Below are 18,287 nucleotides of genomic sequence, written 5' to 3' on the forward strand. Positions count from 1 at the left end.
ATTTATGTTAGGTTTGTTGATTCTACTCCCAACAATCTCCCTCTATGTTCTTGATATTTAGTTCTTCTTTTTGTGAATTTTAATTATTTTTATTTTGCTTCATTCATCTCTCTTCAAATATTATGATTATTTGTTGGTGATATTTCTGCATTATGGTGTTTTTAAAATAAGGCTGCTTTTGAATCAATTTGTATCTATGCTAATGGTGTATATATTGAGAATTTTAATAATAAAGGCATGCAAGATTTTGATAAAATCATGAATCTTAACTTTTGTTGAGGGCTGCAAAAGTAGGAAATGAAAATTCTGGAATTCTGCTTTTGTCTGCACAGTTTTGCAAGGCAGGAAGCTTATGATGGGGGAGCTTTAGTTGTAGAGCACAGAGAAGAATGAAGCAATCCAAGAGAGACTCTTTGTGATACTGTGTAGAGTCAACAACAATATGCTTACACCTGTTTTCTCATATTTAATATGATAACTTAAACAAGTCTTATGAAGAAAATAATTTTTATTGATAAAATATAGTTAGTGAAGCTGCCCCTAGCAATTTAATAAGATTTTGTTGTTGATCTACAAAACTCTTTGAATATTATGATCATTTGTTATTTGTTATTAGTGCATGTCATATATTTTACTTTTTGTTAGTGTTTCTTTTAAATGTGATATGTAATCTTTTGATTTGAAATTTTACCCTTTTTTGTTGTGAAAGCAATAACCAGTGATAGAACATCATATTATTTTTCATCTACTCAAATTGTAAATCACAACAACAAAAAGTATGTAAGCTTCTGCCTAGAATGAACATTGTAAATTGCTTCAAATGAGCAATAATTTGCTTTGTTGGCAGATTAAGAAATATTTGACAAGGTCACTCTCTCTCTCTCTCTCTCTCTCTCTCTCTCTCTCTCTCTCTCTCTATATATATATATATATATATATTTATATATATATAAAAAGACACACGCACACCTACCTTGGTTGACCAGCTCAAATCCTAATGAAATTTGTATATTCCTTTTTGTGTGAGTTATTCCTTAAAATCCAAAGTGAAAAGGTTCATTTAAGTTGACTAAATTTCTCTCAACCCGACAAAAAATGCACTTAATTTGATTAAAAAAATATTTAGCATTTTTGAGAACTTTCCCGTGCACCGCACAGGTTAGCGACTAGTATATAAATAAATTGGAGAGGTATCCAAACTGAAAAAGGTGCTAGAATATTTATGAACACAAATCCTTTGTATCATATTTTGTGTTCCACTTTATGTTCTACCAATCATAATTTGTCACATGTTTATTTTTTTCCATTTTAAACTTTGGCTATTTTATAAGGAAGGTTAAATAAATATATGACAAATTGTGATTAGTGGAACATAAAAAATGGTATTGAGGATTTGTATTCAAAGTGCTTTAATGTATAGCAAACTCACTCAAGACGCACCAATAAAATTTTGTACCTTTTACTTTTTTTGCAATTTGTGGCGCACACCCACATGGGTGCACACACAAACACACATGCGCATGCATGCACCCATGATTGCATGCACACGCATACATGCATGTGTGTGTGAACACACAAGACTTACTCCACCTTAAATCTCGATTAAAATCCATATATCCTCAAGCACATTTTTAAAAATTATATAATTTCTATAAAAAAAATTATAAGGTTATTTATATTTAGGCTGAAATGAAAATTGTACATTTTAAGTTTGACAGGAATTTATTTCAAGCTTTTAACTTTATTTTTATTCAATTGAGTCCTTTCAATTTTTTGTGCATACTCAACACTAGAAAATGTTTTCTAGCTCATTTTCAAGGCACCATACACAAGAAATGAGATGGTTTTCTAGAAAATTCTTTTTGAAAAATTACTCATTTTTCATAAAACATTTACGTTGAACCCAACTGCATTGGGTAAGACCTCATTTTTATGAAGTATAGGGGTACTGTCGCTTCATTAGCGGAAAAAGGCCCAAGATCTAAGGCCTGAAATGTTTAATAAATGAAAAATCTTAAAGTCACAAAATTATTTTACAAATTAATATTTTTATAATATAATTATATATTGGTTCCTTCGAAATAATCAATAGAAAATTATTTATTCAAGATATTTTTATTTGGCCCGGCTCGGCCGCTGGACAAAGACTTGGTAAGTACATGCTGGGATGGAAGCAAAGAAAACTGACGGAGACCTGTCCACCACAAGTCTACTACTAAGTAGACTTGGTAGGTTGCCTTCTTGTGATTTTGTTTTCTTATGATTTTGTTCCATTAGCGTGATTGATGGCTAGACTTCGTTCCCATTCTCACTTCTGGGCAGGGGTGTGTGAGTAGGATTGGGAGTTTTTTCAACATAATCCATTATATTAGGTTTAGAAAAAATCTAATTTAACTTAACCTATTATAGGGGTTCAACCCAACCCACGTGGATTAGATTGGACTTATGGGTTAGACAATTTTTTTAATTACTATCATTATTATTAATGCTTCGTTTGTTTTGATGGAAAACATTATGCAAAAATAGTTTTTCGTATTTTTCAGTGTTTGACAGCATCAGAAAAAATGAATCAAAAGAAAACTATCTTTGATCAATTGAAAAAGTATGACTCATTTTTAGAGTTTTTTTTTCCACTAAATTTTAGGGTTGCTACCAATCTAAATACTTTTCAACTTATTTAAGGTTGTTACCAAACATAGAAAAATAAGAGCTTTATAGAAAATACTTTTTGAAAAACAACTTATTTTCTAGAAAACATTATCACTGAAACAAATAAAGCGTTAAATTGAGCATTAGAACAATACTATCACAAATAAGAACAAATTTATAACCAAATAATCTTGAGCATAACAATAAACTAACACAAACTATATGAGGACAACATAGGTTTTAGGTTTTATTTAGGAAGAGGGACAAAAAGTAAATAATGTTTGGGAGTCTTCAAGCTTCGGGCACATCATCAAGGATATCAACTTCTTCGCTTCAGCTTTTAGGAGTTTATCCTTTAGTCACACTCGTAGGCTAGGGAACAAATTTGCCCATAGACTAGCAAGATCAGTTTGTAATTTTCCCCTTTTTCATGCTTGGATGGAAGACATCCCCCCTGATATTGTCCCTGTGTATGCCTCTGAGTTGCAGTAATGAAATTTGCTTCCCCCTTTTTCAGGGGTGGTTTCTCAAAAAAAAAAAGTAAATAACAAAATTGTATAATATATTTTTAAATATATATTAATAATAGGTGGGTTGAGTTGGGTAGGCGGATTTGTGAATTTTATGATCTAAACCCAGCCAGACCCACTAAAAAAAAAAAAAAAAATCTTACAACCCAACCCAATCCACCAACTCCTAAAAATCGACCAAATTCGACAAGTTTGGTTGGATCGGGTCGGTTTTGGCAGGTTGACTGCACACCTCTTCATTTTGATAGAGACAATTTTATTTAAAGCAAGACAAAAGCTTATGTTGTCACTAATGATGCTGGCAATGTTTCTTTGAGAGAGTGAAAGAGACCACATTTACATGGAAAGTGAGATTGCGAGGTACGAATCGATTGAGAGTGTTAGGCATCTAATTAATTTAATTTAGTAAGTATTTGGTAAATAATGATAGAAATATGTTTAATATATTAAAAAATTAATTTGGATTAAGATGAGTTAGATTAGTTTTGGATGAGGATGAGGATTAGTTTTATTTTTATTTTTTGATGGGCAGGATTAGTTTTATTGATAGATTTTAGGGGATATTATTATTTTTTTATCATTTTTTATTTGGAAGTCTCCCTTATATAAATTTTGATATTGACAATGAATAAAAAAGGGTCATGAGTTTTTAAGTTATAAATTATTTATCAATTCGGAAGACTTGGTTTCCCAGAATCATTCAAATAAATAATTAGGTGTAATAAAAAGAGTATTTTTTAGCACAAAAACTAAGAACTAAACAATTGTGATAATTTTCATTGTACTATTTTTAAAAAAAAATTATGCCTTTTTTTTAATAAGTAACAATATTGAATTGCATTTTATCAAGGAAAAAGTTTACTTATAAAATTGGTTGTAGGCTACAACCTTACTCAATAAAATAAATATTATTACATATTTTAAAAATCTAATCGTTGAATTGCATGTTCTTTACGCTTTTAATACATATTTCAAATTTTGTGTTAATTGGATATTATTTACTATATGATCTATAAGTTTATATTTTTTGCATAATTTTAAATTACGAAAACTTGCAATTTAAATTACTTATTGATGACATAATTATTGATCTTTAATTTTCTAGAAATTTTGCAAGCATGGAGGATATAAGAAGAAGATGTAGTCTAATGGTGAATTTGTTAAAATTCACCTCCAATAAAAAGATATTTGGTAAGATTGTAGTTTTAGGTTACAACTAATTTTGTAACTAAATTTTGTCTTTTTATCAAACACATTTTGGTGTTAAAAAGAAGAAATTATTTTATTTTTTCTTGTTTTTATTAACCCATTTTTGAAAATCGATATCCACCCTAGTAATAGAGTTAGGCCTCCAGTTTAGAGGTCAAATTTTATAACAGAGATACATATGTTACCATGCATATGCAGACATATGCAATTTATCTATTACACTGCCTTTATTTATTTATTTATTATTAAACCATATGTATATATATATATATATATATATATTTTTTTTTTTTTTTATAGTCAAACTTTTAAGTATAATTCTCATCTAATGGATTTTAGTAGCTGAAAAACTTTAATTACAATTTACGTGACTCTTTTTTATATTTAAAATAATTAAATTGTAATTAATTTTAAAATTATGTTGTAAACATTAATCATCTAAAATTTTAGATTTTAACTTAAAAACAATACCAAAATTTGAAATTTACTATATAATTGTTTCTAAATCTTATTGCTTATAAATTAAATTTAGTGAAGAATAATAGTTTTTTATATAAAGAACTTTAACTCCTATTATAATAATTTAATAATTTTTAAAAAGTTAATATATATATATATTCATTCAATTAAGATTCTTACTTCTTTATTTTCCTATTTTTGTTTTTCCTTTTGTAGAAGACATTGATATATAAAAAATATTATTTATAATTATTTATTAAAATTTCCGTTATAAAAGAGGTAATAATCATTAACTATAACATAAAACAAACACATAATCAAGTATAAAATGAAATAAAAAGGATAAATTTTGATTTCTTTGAGTCCCCTTTTCAGTTTAAATTAAGAAAATTTATTTATTTTTTCTTAAAAAAAATCATATTTAATATGAATCATGCATGAAATAGATATATATTCAATTGAAAATTATGAAAGGAATACATTTCAGACAATTTTCGTTTCTTCTCATTCTTCTCATCCACGTGAAAGTCCATGCGTTCCATGTTTTTTTTTTGTGCTGTCAGTATCTTCCCATGACGCTTCTTGCAATGTCGCAACCATGTCCACGTGTGACGTGTATAGGGTAAAACATATATGATATTTGTCTTCTTTTAAGCAGATTAATCGTATACGCCAGTTGCTTCTCAAAAAAAAAAAAAAATCGTATACGCCAGTTGTCCAGTGACTTCACTTTTCAACATTTTTTTAATGTGATTGTGAACACAGAAAGTGACCTCACCTGCTGCATCTCAGTTAGGGGTGTCAATGTTCGACCCAACTTACGAACACGACACGAACTTGCGAACACGACACGAACTTGCGAACACGGGTTTTTTCGGGTTAGGGTTGGGCCTTAATGGGTTTGTGTCATAAACGGGTCGACCCGAAAATGACATGATAAGAAACATGTCATAAGCGGGTCAACCCATGTAACCCGCAATAGACACGTTTGACATGCCAATTTATTTGTGTCAACTTGAAATGACCCACTTAACACAACCCGTTTAACTCGTATAATAAATAAATATTTATTTTATTTTAGATTTGTCAAATACCTTTTATATCCGACATATATTTTAAATTTTAAAAGAAAAGTGAGTAATTACAAAAATTTACAAGGGATATAATTGGAAATTGAAACTTTACAGACCCTAGAACTACTAATACTTTTTTTTTTTTTTTTTGGGGCATAGAACTTGCACAAATGAAATTGGATGAACTTGTGGAAGATGTTATGAATTTCGACATCAACAAAGAATCTATGGATGATAATCGTGGTCATAGTCAGGATTAGTCTACTGTTTGCTCAAACTCTTTCAATATTGAAACTTAGCATTTGGCGAGTTCCAAGAATATTATATTTTTGTTGATCTATGTTATTTTATTTTTGTTAAACTTTGTGATTTTGAATTTGGGTTGAAGTACATGCACTTCTTTTGGAGTGTAAAGAATTATTTCTAAATAAATGTTATATTTTTGTTGAAATATATTATTTTGAATGTGGGTTGAAGACTTGAAGTGTATGCACTTCTTTTTGGGATGTAAAAAAAAAAATATTTTTAGATGGATGTTATATTTAATATTATGAAAGTTGAAATAGGTTGTGTTACATTCGTGTCAACCCAACACGACTCGTTTATTAAGTATGTCAAATGGGTTGGGTCAGGTCAACCTGCCTTATTAATAGGTCGGGTTAGGGTTGAAAGATCATGACACGATTATTAAATGGGTCGGGTTAGGGTTGAGCCATTTAGTCGAATACCCCTACCTCGACACGACACGAACCCGACACGCTAACCTGAATTGACACCCCTAATTTCAGTGTCCCAAGGAACTGGAACAGAAAGTGACCTCACCTGCTACATCTCAGTGTCCAAAGAACTGGAATAAGTCTAGGGCAACATATTGGCACAATAAATACCACAATTTATCTATGTGACGAGTTGTGATTAATGGAGGGATGATAGTGGATCCATGTGAAGACACTGCTTTTAAGAGAAATGACCGCACCATTTCATACAACTTTGGCCGTAACTTGTCACGTGATGAGTTGTGAGTGGTAGAGGTATGATCTCATATGGACCCACCACCACACATCTAATACTCACAACTCCCACATGCCTAGTTGTGGCCAAAATTGTGTGAAATGGTCCGTAACAAATTATGGCAAAAAATTGTGTGAAATGGTGTGGTCTTAGTCCTGCCTTTAAAAAGCATTATTTATTCTATAATTCTCTGCGGAGGGAATTAGCAGAGCCGGCCCAAGGATTTTAGCTAAACAATATTTTTTTACTAATGTAAAATTCTGTGAGTTGTTCGTCTATAATTTTTTATACCTTTTATTTTAAAAAAAAAATCTTATTTGTTCGTGAGATTTTTACCTATGTAACACTGTGCTCTGATCAATTATATGTATGTGTTTTTTTTAATGATTTTGAGATGTGATTACATATGTATTAAGTGATTCATTATATGTTTTGGAATAATTATTTTTGATATCATTGAATGAGTTTGTGAAAAATCAAAATACTCGTGCTTTTCTTGACTCTATTCTGTTATATATTCTGTATAATTACTTACTATATGTGTGGCTCATCCCATCAATTACTATTTTCAGATTAAAGTGTAGTTGGGAATATAGAACCTTTGGATCGCTTTGTAAGGTGCAAGGTAGAGTGTGAAAGTTGTAGACGACTTCAGTATTACTTGAAGACTTATAGAATTTCAGTTATCTTTATTTTGTAATTCATGTTTTATATAGTGGAGATTATTTTCAATTTGCAGAGTTTAGATTTTTGTAAGAGGTTTTTAAGAGTACTTGTCTCTTGGAGTTTTAATTTATTTTGGATCAATTATGTTTTTTTTAGTTATATAAGTTCAGCAAGTTAGTCATGCATCTAAATTCATGTTCCATGGATTTGGGTCGTGACATCTACTCTATGATGTACATCATCTAAATGTCTCCATTACAAAAGTTTATCCTCCATCAGTAGTTAGTCTAACTACTACTAGCCTCCAAAAAGCTATCTCAAAATGATTGTTGACTACTCTGAAAAGTTTGTAAAATAATGAGATGAGACAGAGCCCAGTAAGTAGCATAATTAATGGGGCATGGGGAAAATGCAAGTTTCATGATGACAAACAGTTTACAAAGCATGTTTTGATTTGGGAAATTTCTAACTGAATATTGCAAGAGCATTTTCAATTATAATATGAAAAGAATGATTAAAACAGTATAGCACAAAACTTTTTTGAAATATCTCAATGTGAAACTGCATAAGATATACTGTGAGCAATAATAACACCATTCCAAAACTAAAAAATCCAACCCAAGGCCACATGACAGTCGCTGACACAAATTAAGCCAGAACTCAATTGTCGACACAAAACCAGAATTCATCTACCGACACAAAGCCAGAACTAATAACCATCACAAAGATGGGTGCTAAGATACCAATGTCACACAGACTATAGTATCTAGCTGGGTAATCACCGGGTAATCACATGTCACAGCCCAAGGGTAAAAACATGAAGATTTCACAGTTTATATGAAATCAAAACACGGTACCCAATATATTCACAAGGTTCTCAAATTTTCCAAAATTGTTTCTTGTCAATAATATTTTTTATCAATTTCTCAAATATCACAAGTCAATATAAAAACATCTTTAGAATTTTCAAATAATGCAATAAATCCATAAATTCCATTCCTAAGAATTCTATAAAAGATGCTTATCATTTCCAAGTTAACAAATCATGCATTTTCCCATTCGCATTACCAAATATGATGCATTTTTCATATACAATAATATATAATAGGGTCATAACACAACACTTTTAAGAAAACATATATTCATATATAATTTTCCAAAATATGTTTGACCCAAAAATAATGTTTATGAAACATAGTTATTTTTCAAAAAATTCATTAAAAAGCTACTTACCCTGCAACCCGCAAAAAACTTAACTCTCCAAGTTCCAAATGAGATTAACTAAAACCTAAACAATATCAAGCAAACCTATCACAATAAGCATAAAACTTGAAATTGTATCTAGCTACAAATTAGGAATTGCCAAATAAGCACTAATTAGGGAAACCTAGTATTTAGCCTCACAAATAATATTTTCCACTTCCAAAGTTTCTTAACCAATGACTTTACAAGGCATAGACTTCCATCATACTCATGAATCATTCAAGGTATTATCTCTTACATCAAAACCTCAATAATTTATGAGTAGTTCCCACAAGATTTTCACAACATCATCAGGAGACCTATGAAACCAAAATCACAATATGCTTCAAAACAAACAATTTAAATCTTTGACTAACTCCAAATCTTTATATATCTAAAAACTGAAGCATAGCATTTATTATTGTTACGCTATTGTTGAGCCACCTCATCCACCATGTCATTATTCTTTTTCATATTTATTTTTTACTTTTAATTTTTTTACAATATTAAATATATAAATATATTGTCTTTACAAAATCATCTTAGACTGTTTTAACTTTACATATTCAAGGACTTTAATTTTGATGTTATAAATAAATAATTCAAAACAAAAGTATTGTCTATACATATTCATCTTGGGTGGTTTAACTTTACTTATAATTTTTTGACAATTTATCTTCCTTCATTTTGGCTATTCTTATTCCTAAACTCTTACTGTAACTTTGTCACTCTTTTCCATTCTATGCATAGTTTTTCCATAAAAAAAGGTACTCTCTCTCTCTCTCTCTCTCTCTCTCTCTCTCATTTGTTTCATTTTTTGTTGGATTTTTTTATTTCTACCTTAGATTGATGAATATTTGTGTTTTCTAAAACTTTACTTTTGGTTTATTATAACTGAAAATGAAAAGATAAAAGGCTAGCCACTATACCTCCTATTATCTAATTCATCATGTACATAACTCATAAACTTGATGATTGTCTAATGAATGAAAAAGATAGACACCTAAACTATAGAAATTTTGTAATATATATCTTCATCTACAAAATTTTGCAATCAACGTCTTAATTTAGGATTAATTGTAATGTCTATGCATTGTATCCAAATGTTTGATTGCATTAATTTTTATAGTAAGAACGCACATTGTAAGTGTTTGTTAATTTAGATGCTGATTACATATTGTCATTTTTTTTCCCTTTCCTTTTTTCAAACCAGTCTTAATTATCACCTGGATCATTGCAGGACAAACTGTTTTTGTTTTTATTTTTCACTTGAAACCAATCTGAAATTCTTTTTATAAATTCATTCTTTTGTTTTCTATCTCAAAAACAAATATGAAATTTTTTTATAAACTCATTCTTTTAATTTCTATCTCAAAAATAGATATGAAATTCTTTTTATAAAATTCATTCTTTTGTTTTCTGTCCCAAAAAACATATCTAAAATTCTTTTCATAAAATTCATTTTTTTTATTTTCTATCTCAAAAACAGATCTAAAATTATTTTTATAAAACTCATTCTTTCTTGCATCATAAAACTAGATCTGTATTTTCTATTAAAAATATTGTGGGGCCAGAGAATTTGTGGTCCCGGCTCACTTTCCATTAGGGCCCAAGGCCTGCGCTGAGGAGAGTAGTTGTCGAGGACAAGTAGCGAAAGTCCAAATGGCCTAGAGATGCAGCCGAGGATGACCCTGTCCTTGGCATCCTGAGGACTAAAAAGGAATAACGACACGTCATCAAAGGCAGCCTCCAAAGCGCTCCCAGAAGAAAAGGGGAGTGGAATAGGACTCGCCCGGGGGTGCAGTGTGGGAATGGTTTAAGGAAAAGTCGTCACCTCCGCATTCAATGCACCAAAAAACGTCCTAGCCACATTGATGGGAAAAGACCCCTGAACAGTGTGGTTTCGGTTATTTCAACTAACAGAAAGTGGGGGGAGGCGGCTGATGGGACAGGCACTTGAGTAGTTACCTGCTTGATCAACAGATGGAAGGTCAGGATCAACTGAGAAGAGCTATATAATGTAAGGGCTTATGCGCCAAAAGAAGAGGAGGAGGAATAATAAGAACATGAAGCTCAGAGGGTAAAGTCCATAGACAAACTTAGTTCACCTCTGTGCGTCCACTATGAACACCACGATGAACCACTATCCGGTGATCAGGGCCTAGCCTTTTAGCCTACTCTCTACAAATTTATTGTTTGGACCTTTACGTTCGAACCCAATAAACCAATTTGGGGTCGTTACAAATTGAGTCCTTACAATTGGCGTCGTCTGTGGGAAGACTTGTGCGTTGGCGCAGACGGTGGTAGGATAAAGCTCCTGTCAAACAAAGGTCTGCGAAAGCCCCTCTACTAGGTCCAGCAGCGCATGGTGGTTGCCTTAACGCAGCTCCCACTGGGGGCTACACTATGAAGTGCCAGTGGCTTGGGCAGTTCTAGGGGCTTCCAACATCAAGTCAACGCCCCACACCTTGGTTGAGGGGCTAATCCTCGAAACTACTTAAAGAAAATCTAAGTTTTGGACAGAACTAGGGTATTGTATGGTCCTCGGACTCAAACCTATGGGGAAACCAACTACTTAAAGAAAATCTAAGTTTTGGACAGAATCAAGGTATTGCATGGTCCTCGGACTCAAACCTATGGGGAAACCAACTACTTAAAGAAAATCTAAGTTTTGGACAGAATCAGGGTATTGAATGGTCCTCGGACTCAAACCTATGGGGAAACCAACTACTTAAAGAAAATCTAAGTTTTGGATAGAACCAGGGTATTGCATGGTCCTCGGACTCAAACCTATGGGGAAACCAACTACTTAAAGAAAATCTAAGTTTTGGACAGAACTAGGGTATTGCATGGTCCTTGGACTCAAACCTATGGGGAAACCAACTATTTAAAGAAAATCTAAGTTTTGGACAGAACTAGGGTATTGTATGGTCCTCGGACTCAAACCTATGGGGAAACCAACTACTTAAAGAAAATCTAAGTTTTGGACAGAATCAGGGTATTGTATGGTCCTCGGACTCAAACTTATGGGGAAACCAACTACTTAAAGAACCACTACAAAAAGAAAGTACTAGACAGAATCAAGGTCTTGCGTGGTCCTCGGACTAAAACCTATGGGGAAACTAGATACTCCAAGAAAATTTAAGTACCAGGCCCAGCTCAACAACACACACGGCACCTCGGATGATGCTTTTAGTTCCCCAGAAATATGTTTAGATACAAGTTCAATGCCCCATGGGCGCGAGTAAGTTAGAATTTCGGGATGTGATCCCAAATATATCATATGCACAACCATTCATACACGTTAAGATAACTTGTTCAAAAACCATGAGATTCACAACAATAGTAAATATCGGCAAGGGCAACGAACATGTAATTTAAAGGAAAAAGAAAAAAACAAATTTCATACATGTGGTCAAAGTGTTTAATTACATGCAAACTCTAAAGTTTTCAAAACAAAAGGGAAACTAATTAACAGTTAAACTAGAAACAAATACAAAAGTTGGCCAGGGCTTCTACTTCTTCAATTTCGTTTTTGCCACATCCTAGGAAGGCTGAGCAGGACTAGCCTCGGGGCCCTGGGAGACATCCCCTTCCTGGGAAGGCTGAGCAGGATTAGCCTCGGTGCCCTTGGAGACATCAGCAAGGGGAATAGCCTGAAGGGGCTAAACAAAGAGGGTCGGCTCCGCGGCACCAGAGATCTGAGCACTGACTGTAGACCTGGCAGCCTCCTGAGGCATCTCAAGATTCAGGCCTCCAGGTGCTTCTGTCGCCTCATGAGGCTCTCCTCCCTCAGTCAACTCGCCGGGGATGACAATGGGCTGAGCAGCTTCTGACTAAGTAGCCTCAGCCTCCTGTGGAACGCTCATGGCCTCGGAACTGGCGGAGGCGGTCTCACGGATGGCTGGAGGGTAAAATACGCTCTTCGCCTTCCACAAATCAGATGAAGCCTTTACCCTAGCTCGTTTGAGAGCCTTGTCCCAAACCTAGGAGCAGTATAGCCTGCATACAATAGGGATTTGAGCTTTAAGGAGGGCCTGGGTTTCAGCCACCCCTGCCTCATAACCCTCCTTCTCGACCTTGTCTTTAGCAGTTTCGGCCTCAGTCCTGGCAAACTCAGCCTCCGTCTTGGCCCTCATGGCTTCATCCCTGGCAAATTCCTCCACGTCCTTAGCATTGTCTGCCTCGATCAGTTTCTTCTTTAAATCATTGATCTGCTCCTTGGCAATCTCCAATTACTCCTCGGCAGCAAGTAGGCACCTCGTCTGTTCCTCGGCTTGTTTTTGGGCACTAGTCAAACCTGCCTCGGCACTATCTCTGGCTCTGGTAGCCTTCTTTAAGTCCTTCTTGGCCTTCGTGAGGTCAGCCTCGAAAGTTTTGAGGGTTCGCACAGCGTCTGTACGTTTATTGCACTCAAGCTCTGCAGTCTTACTCTGCCCCTTAACTTCTTCCTCCATCCTATAGGTGGCCTGAATAGTCTGCCAATTGAGACAAACACATTATGAATGAGAATCTAGGAGCAAGAATCGACGGAGTCTTAGGTTTTAGGAGTCTTATCATACCCAGGTACCTCTTCACGCTGAGGAAAACCTCCTGCATCTTCATATTCTTCAACTCTTCCATATCAGTAGGAAGCAGTAGGGCTCTCTCTAGCGTGTCGGCCACATAACCGCCTTCGCTGTCTCTAAGGCTCCTCATGGATGCGTCTTCCAGCAATGGCTCCCCGTGGAGCATTGGGGCGGGAAGCCAAGCGCTCAACGTGGATTAGGCATCGATCCCTTTCCCCTAGCCTTGGTGCTCGATCTTTAACTGTTTTTGTGCTCGTGGGGCTTCGTCCCCCTCCCGAGAGGATTGGGATTTCCCCCCATCCATTGGTTCCTTACCCTTGGGACTCCTCTTTCTCTTTGAGTTGATTGGCTCAGGCCGAAGAGGTAGAGCTGATTGAGGAGGAGTAGAAAGTTTGGGGCGAGGAGATTATGGCTGCGACTTGGAAGAGGAAGACATAGTCTGGACAAGCTGGGCTGGGCTGGGGGAGTTGGAGCACTGGACTGCGACTTTCCCTGTGCACCCTTCCCTAGCTGACCCTTAATAAGGTCGAATAAGCTGGTCGAGAGCTTTCTCTTAAGACCCATCTCGGCTCGAGAGGATGCTCCCACTGACAACAGTTCCGCTTCCGAGAGGATGCTCCCACTGACAATTCAGAGTCACCCAGATCACCGGGAGGATCCTCGGATGGGTCAACTTGGTCAAATACTCCAAATCCCTCTTCGGACAGATCCAAATCACCTTCGTCCTCCGCTGCTTGGTGAGACGAGGAAGAGCCCGCCAACGAGATATCCTTCGGGATAGGAGATCCTTCAGAGATCGAAAACCCGTGCTCGACTACAGTGATTTTCGGAAGCCAAGGATCGTTAGCCCTAATCACATTCTTTGGGGCGGCAAATGACTTCTGGATGGGATCGTACCCTAAGATTTTATGAGCGGCTCTAACTTGACCATCCTCGTCATTTACAAAAACCGCTGCTTGGAGAACAGTCTCCAAATCCATCCGGTTGACCAGATGAAAGTGTCGGTGAAAGGCGTGTGGATCTGCAAAAAAAAGGCATGTACATGGTTAGTAACCGAACCACACAAAATTAGAACGGCGCAAAGGATTGGCACCCTCCTACTCTATACACCCCACCTAATTCTCCCTCCACAATTGGGCAAGGAAGGCCATCGTGCCACTCCCCAGATACAATAAGAAAGTCCTTGTTCAACCCTTTGTTGGACTCGGGAAGGCACTGGATTAGCCGAACCCTATCGTCTCTCGTCTTCATGTAGTAGGATTTGACCCTCAAATTTTGGAGATTGTAGCACCAATTTACGTCATGATGGGTTAGTCTTAGCCCCATTTTTTCGTTTAAGGCATCCACACAACCCAGAATCCTAAACATATTGGCAGCGCACTGCGTGGGAACTAATCGAAAATGCCTAAGGTAACTCCTCATTACCGGCCCCATGGGGATTCTCATACCTCCCCTCTATAAAGGCGAGAAGGGGAATTACCACCTCGCCCGTCCTTCTCTTAAGATGCCACTCCCCCTCCTTGCAATACCTCAAACTTACGTTGGGGGAAATCCTATAGTCGGCGATGAACTTTTCCATCGCCTCTTCGGTTTCAACCAACTATTTCAATTTAACCATCTCTAGGAACTACTAAACAGACTTAGAGGCTGACAGGAGAAGGAGAGGAACAAGAGAAAAATAAACCCAGAAAAGAAAAAGCACGAATTAATGAGGGCAGAGAACTTACAGAAAAGAGGAAAGGTTCCTAGGACAGGCTTTTTGTGCTGGAGATAGACTTAAATTTGGATGAAAGTTTGACTGAACCTAGGATATGTGCGCTAGAACTCTTAAGTGCAAAAGTGAAGAGACAAATCAGTTCTAAAAATTATTTATACCTCCCATCGAAAGTAACTGCATGAATTTTCCCGCCCATAAAGGTAAGGAAATCTCCACCGTTAGATCACCAAAGCGCCGTTGAACGTGGGAAGCACAGAGCCGCCCGCATTTAATGAAGACACGTTTCACCTTACAAGGCTCCAAGAACGTGTCTCGAGCAGACGAAAAGTCTCTGGAACTGATAGATGACAAGAATTGACAAGCTATGACAGCAGCTTGATGTCATCAAAACCCTTCTCTCCGTCCGAAAATCCGGACAGTAGGATTTTGAGGGGCTATTGTGGGGCCAGAGAATTTGTGGTCCCGACCCACTTTCCATTAGGGTCCAAGACCCACGCCGAGGAGAGTAGTTGCCAAGGACAAGTAGCGAAAGTCCAAATGGCCTAAAGATGCAGCCGAGAATGACCCTGTTCTCGGCATCCCGAGGACTAAAAAGGAATAACGACATGTCATCAAAGGCAGCCTCCAAAGCGCTCCCAAAAAAAAAAGGTGAGTGGAATGGGACTCGCCCAAGGGTGCAGTGTAGGAATGGTTCAAGGAAAAGACGTCACCTCCGCATTGCATGCGCCAACAAATGTCCTAGCCACATTGATGGGAAAAGACCCCTGAACAGTGTGGCTTCGGTTATTGCAACTAACAGAAAGTGGGGGGAGGCGGCTGATGGGACAGGCACTCGAGTAGTTACCTACCTGATCAACAGATGAAAGGTCACGATCAACTGAGAAGGGCTACATAATATAAGGGCCTATGCGGCCAAAAAAGAGGAGGAGGAATAATAAGAACATGAAGCTCAGTGGGCAAAGTCCATGGACAAACTTAGTTCACCTCTGTGCGTCCACTATGAACACCACGATGAACCACTATCCGGTGACCAAGGCCTAGCCTTTTAGCCCATTCTCTACAAATTTATTGTTTGGACCTTTACGTTCGAACCCAATAAACCAATTTGGGGTCATTACAAATTGAGTCCTTACAAATATAATTCACAGTTTTTCATCATAAAATTAGATCTGGGATTTTCTACCATGAAGTCATGGTATTCTCATAAAAAAATAAATAAAACGTTTTTCTTTTTTTGCATGGAGCAAGGTGTAGGTCTAGGATTTTTGAATGACATTTATTCATAGATCTAGGAAAACTAACACAACATATTGCATTTCATAATTTGTTGCATGTCATTAGTCAATATATAAGTGTTTCTTGATGCAAATATTTTTTTATCATTTTATTTACAACACTAAATACTTTTAATGAATATTTTTGTTGTTGATATAATTTGGCGAAAATCATATATATGTCATATTTTGTGTTGTTGTCAGGTTTTAGTTTATTTGGAAAATAACAGGATATGGTCTAGACAATATATTGTCTAGACTATATATTGACAAAAATGATCTTTGTACAGCATCCTTTCCCTGTTTCTAAATATCTTGTTTAACATATTAGCAAAAAATTATTATGTCTTTGTTATATAATGTTCTTAGGTATTAGAGTAATTTTTTTTTAAGTGTTTATGAATATCATTATCTCATTAGTGTATCATTTGAGATTTTTAAGAAAACAAATTCAATTTTGTGTTTAAAATTATTTATTTATCTATTTATTTTTCATGTTGAATTAGATGTTAGATTGGATTATAACCTGCGCTCTTGCTTGGAAACAACGGCATATTTCTATTGCATTACTTCAAAGCCTTATTAAAAATTTTGAATTTGATAATGCATTGGATATTTTGGTTGATTATATCATATTTGATATGTTTTACATATTAAAGGGAAGGAGTTTTACTTTGATGTGAGTTTTATTTTTCCCTTTCTTTTTTATTTTGAATGGTAGTTTTGTTGATTTTTATTAATTTTCTGGATACGTTTCGGGATGTTTTTTATTGTATGGTAGAAAAAATTGGGTTTGAAAAAGTTTGTTTAAAACTAAAAAAATAATTTTAAAATTTTATATATTTTTTAATGATACACAAAATGTTATGAATAATGTTTATTAAAAAATTAATATTTTTGCTAAATTACCATTTGAATTCTTAAAAAAATTGTATTGTTTTCATTTTGATACAACATAAATTATATATATTACATTTGTGATTGTCCCTATAATAAATGAAAATGTAATTATGAAATGCATTACTATTTATTAAATGAGGCCAAATTGTAAAAAAATAAATTTAATGAAACCACCTTAAAAATATTATCACACGCAACCCCCGAGTTAGCGACTAGTAATCAATAAAAATTATATTCACCATTATTTTACATTAAAAAGTCAAAACTCTCAAATCTTCACCGCTTAGATATCCACCATTGTAAAAACTATAAAACCACTCATCAAATAATTCCATCAATACAAAACCTATACATAGAAACACATAAATATCACTTCCAAAGCTCATAAATCACATGAATATCATTATCAAAACTTAAATTAAAATAAGATAAAGCAAAAGTGTAAAACCCACCAAAAATATTAAAAACTTTTATCTCAAATAAAATATGTGAAGTAGTTTAGAGATTCTTGAGGATTTTTTGGTGATCTTACTGGAAAAATGATAGTGAAAATGGTGGTATGGAGTGGCACCGGTGGTAGTGTACGAGGGAGTAAGAAGAGTATTTGAGCGAGAAAAAAAACAGAAAAGAAAAGAGAAGTGAGATGGCCGGCCAAGGGCCCAAGAGGGAGAGAGTGACATATTTTGAGTGAAAAGGAGTGGTGAGGAATTATGGGGATAGGTGGGGGTCACGTCTGGCTCCATAAAAATTTTGTTTTTTTTTTGTTTTTTTTTTTTTTAATTTAATTTTTTATTTTAAGGGCTGGTGCGTTACAACACAATGGATTGAGTTCAGTTTCTTTTGCTGCAGAGAAGACTGAATTTCTGTTATACATAAAGGCTTTACACTAATAGGTATTTATACTTGAAATGAAAATTCTAGAAGCTAAAAAAATTCCTGTACATTAAAAAAAAAAAAAAAAAATCCTGTGCCTACATAAGTATCCTGTA

The sequence above is a fragment of the Quercus lobata genome, chromosome 8 (assembly GCF_001633185.2).
Source record: "Quercus lobata isolate SW786 chromosome 8, ValleyOak3.0 Primary Assembly, whole genome shotgun sequence".
Lineage (NCBI taxonomy): Eukaryota > Viridiplantae > Streptophyta > Magnoliopsida > Fagales > Fagaceae > Quercus > Quercus lobata.